Here is a 4,419-nt window from a genome sequence, read left to right as displayed (position 1 = left end):
CTCCATAGAGATCTGAGTGACACAGCGGCTGACGGGGGGCGGGGGGGGGAGGGAAGGATGGGGTGGAGGCAGAGCAGAAGAAGCAAGGGTGCGGGCGGGGCGGGTAGGGCCAGGCGGAGGCACCGCCCCGCCGCTTTGCCCAAGCCTCGGACTCCCGGGGGGGGGGGCAGAGGTTGTTGCCACTGCAACGCGGGGCGAAGAGGGGCGCAATCTGTCGGAAAAGGCCAGGGGGATGAATCTGAAGGAAGAGGCGCAGGCAGCGGGAGAGAAACCGTCGAGGCGGACCCGTCACAGTAACAGAGTTGTGGAAGGGATCTTGGAGGTCATCTAGTCCAACCCCCCCATCCCGCTCACGCGGGGTGACCTGTACTAGGGATTCGAACCGCCGACCTTTCTGATCGACAAAAGCTCAGTGTCTTAGCCACTGAGCCACATCCCCCACCCAGACCCGGTTTGGCCCGCTGAACCTTGGATCCGAGGCTCTGGGCAGTCTGCGCAGGGGACTTTATTCCTGCAGGCTTGGCAGAGGCTGTGCAATCAAAGGTCCCTTCCAACTCTGTTGTTCCGTTCTGTTCTTTCTTTATTCCATTCTATCCTATCCTATCCTATCCTATCCTATCCTATCCTATCCTATCCTATCCTATCCTATCCTATCCTATCCTATCCTATCCTATCCTATCCCTTTCTTTCTTTATTCTATTCTATTCTATTCTATTCTATTCTATTCTATTCTATTCTATTCTATTCTATTCTATTCTATTCTATTCTTTATCCTATCCTATCCTATCCTATTCTATTCTATTCTATTCTATTCTGCCGCAGTGGTGCAGTGGTTAAAGTGCAGTACTGCAGGATACTTCTGCTGATCACCGGCTGACAGCAGTTTGGCAGATCGAATCTCATCAGGCTCAAAGTTCCTTCTGAGTTCGGTAAAACGAGGACCCAGATTGTTGGGGGCAAGATGCTGACTCTGTAAACCACTTAGAGAGGGCTGTAAAAGCACTGTGACGCGATATATATTAAGTGCTGTGGCTTATTGCTATTCCTCTGGAGTAGGCTTTTACATCTCAACAACCTCTCCTCCTTGCGCTGCCCCCAATAGGATCCTTTCCAGACACAGTAGGTTGGGCTGCGGGTCCTATCACCTCAACCGGAAGGCACCAAGTTGGAGGTGTCTGCTAGTTCCCATTGCTAGTGGGATCATTCCCACACTGACTGATCTTTCTCATCAGCCTCAACAACTTAGTTTTTTTTTTTTTTAAAGAAAGGACCAGGGATGCCAAGGACTAAACGTGTGCTTTGCATGCTATGGCATATGGGGTTTGGAGGCCTGGCTTGACTGCTTTTGTCAAGCAAGGAGGAAGAGAGAGTAAAAAATTGAAGCAGCATCTTGTGGCTGTGGACTGCAGCTGAGCGGTCAGGAGGGCTGAGGAGCTGACCTTGCTGTAGGTGTTATATATAGTTATTGATTGATTAGGTGTCATCATCCCTAGACCACGTAGATTTCCCATACAGTGGGAAAAATACGAAAGTGCTCGCCGTCTGTCTTTGTGAAGCATTTGTCCTTGGGAATGGCAAAGGCGCATCCAGCTGCCGAACCCGCACTCACACTATAGTGCCTTCTCTTATCTCCCTGGGATACAAGCAGGGACAGGCTGCTGGGGGTTCGCCGGGGTTCAGGAGAACCTCTAGCTAAGATTCTGTGCAGTTCAGAGAAACCCCAAATCCCACTCCTGGCTGGCCATGCCCACCCTGCCCTTCCCAGGAGTCCCCACGCAGCCCATTTTGGATTTAGGTAAGTGCAGGGCACACGTAGGGGCTCGGGGAGGGCGAAAAATGGACCTGCCAGAAGGCCTCCAGAGCCTGGGGTGGCCGTTTCTGCCCTCCTGGAGGCTCGAAAAAAGCCTCCAGAGCCCGGGGAAGGTAAAAATGCCCTCCCCCCGCCACCATGGTGTAGGAGGGCAACTAGGCCATATCCACCATGGTCATGCCCACCCAGCAACTGGGCGAAGAACCCCTTGCTTAAATTTTTGAAGCCCACCCCTGTATACGAGAGACAGTTTTTTTGGAGAGAAAGAGGCTATGACGAGATTCAGTTTGAGCACTATTCATGCCGTATACGTGGTTGTTGATGTGACCCATTTTCCAGGTTCGCCCAGTGCAATGAACTCTTAGCTCAGCTAAAACACTGGGGCTGATGTAAGATGTTGGGAAAGATGGAACGCAAAAGGATTGCCTCCCAACGACCGGTGCGCTCCCACAGAGTGGGCCTCCTCAGGGTGCCGTCGACCAAACAATGCAGGTTGGCGACCCCCAGGGAGAGGGCCTTCTCTGTGGCGGCACCAGCCCTGTGGAACGAGCTTCCTCCGGGATTACGACAACTCCCCGACCTCCGGACCTTCAGACGGGAACTGAAGACTTTATTATTCCAGCGTGCGGGACTAGCCTAAGAATAAAATGTTTTAGTTAAATTTTAATGGGGGTTTTATTGTTTTTTATTGTTTTAGTGATCAGGCCAGGATAATATTTAGTTTTAACTGGGTTTTAATGGTTATTTATTATATTGTTTTAATATGCCTGTGAACCGCCCTGAGTCCTACGGGAGATGGTGCGGTATATAAGTTTGATAAATAAATAAATAATTAAAGGAGAAAGGGACGGCAGAGATGGTTAGTGTCACGGGTGCAACCAACATGAGTTTGGGCAAAGTTGGGGAGACATTAGAGGACGGGGGATGGGGCTGGCGGGCTATGAGGTCGCGAAGAGTTGAACACAACTTAGCGACCGAAGAACAACAACGAAATCATGCTAAGCCATTACAAATGCTAAAGAAGATGAATACAGGAATAGAATAGAGCTGGAAGGGACCTTGGAGGTCTTCTAGCCCAGCCCCCTGCTCAAGCAGGAGACTCCAGGGGTGAAATCCAGCAGGTTCTGACAGGTTCTGGAGAACCAGTAAAAGAAATTTTGAGCAGTTCGGGGAACCGGTAGCAGAAATTTTGAGTAGTTTGGAGAACCGGCAAATACCACCTCTGGCTGGCCCCAGAGTGGGGTGGGAATGGGGAGTTTGCAATATCCTTCCCCTGGAGTGGGGAGGGAATGAAGATTTTGAAGTATTCTTCCTCTGGAGTGGAGTGGGAATGGAGATTTTGCAGTATCCTTCCCCTGCCACACCCACCAAGCCCACAGAACGAGTAGTAAAAAAAAAATGGATTTTACCACTGGGAGAACCTATACTATTTCAGATAAGTGGCTGTCTAGTTTCTTCTTAAAAATCTTCAGTGATGGAGCGCCTACGACTCTTGAAGCTACTGCTTAATTGTCCTCGCTGTTAGGAAATTGCTCCTTAATTCCAGGTTGCTTCTTAGCCATGAGTTGGGCTTCAACTGATCATGCGAAAGGGCTGCGCAAAGCCAACATTCACTCCCGTGGCTTTGCCTGCTCATGCTCACCCACATGCGCGCAAAGGAGCAAAGATAAATCGATGGAAAAGAGCTTCATGCGTGTAATCTCGCAACGAATAAGGGAAGCTTATCCGGAGGCTATCCAGCTGAGTACAATTATTTCTCTACTTCTGCTTCAATAGAGGACTAGCATTGCTGGGTGAAATTGGCAGGCTTTTGTTCAGACCCCAACAAGGAAAAACCTTCCTTGTTACGTGTTTTTAATGTGTTTTTGTTTTTTTGTCATATTTTTCTTTACTTTGTTTTAAAAGTCAGAAATTTAATAAAAAAAAAATTTTTAAAAAAAGATTGTCTTCTATAAAACTACACTGAATGGGATGATTGAGAAGCTCTAAGGCACACACGCCCCACGCAGGGTTAAACAAAGATGCATCCTTCAAAGGAATAAATAAATGTGATATGATGCAAGAGGCGTGGAGTGTGCATTTATGAAGGGAGACAAAAGCTAGCCAGCCTTGGCAGCTGACCCTCCTGGGACACATAAATGCTTGTAACTGATAGCTGGAGGAAGGAAAGACATGCTAGGCAACATTCAATAATATAAATATATATGTACTTTTAGTGCTGTAAGCAGGAATGTCTCCACCCACCCGGATATCTTCCTTTACCTTCCAAATACATTCCTGACCCATTATAAATATAATAACGGGGTATTATATGGACGCTACATCTAGCAAAGCATTAAAACTGATCGATTATATTTCTATCCTGCCGCAGCTGACCAACTCTTAGTGGTTTACATTAAAAACATGAGAATAAACCCACAAGATGACAAACAGAAGCTGCTTCTATAACATCGCCAGATTCGTTGGCCAGCTAGGCTATTTTTATTTACTGGAACATCAAAGCTTTTAAATTTTTGATTGAGGCTATTTTCAATTTTAAAAAAAAAAAACAACAACAAAGAAATATAAACTGAGATCAGCATCTGAGCTATTTCACCGCCATAAGTTAC

This window comes from Ahaetulla prasina, chromosome 12 (genome assembly GCF_028640845.1).
Source record: "Ahaetulla prasina isolate Xishuangbanna chromosome 12, ASM2864084v1, whole genome shotgun sequence".
NCBI classification, from domain to species: Eukaryota; Metazoa; Chordata; class Lepidosauria; order Squamata; family Colubridae; genus Ahaetulla; species Ahaetulla prasina.
The sequence above is the reverse complement of the archived record's forward strand: the minus strand, read 5'-3'. Positions refer to the sequence as shown.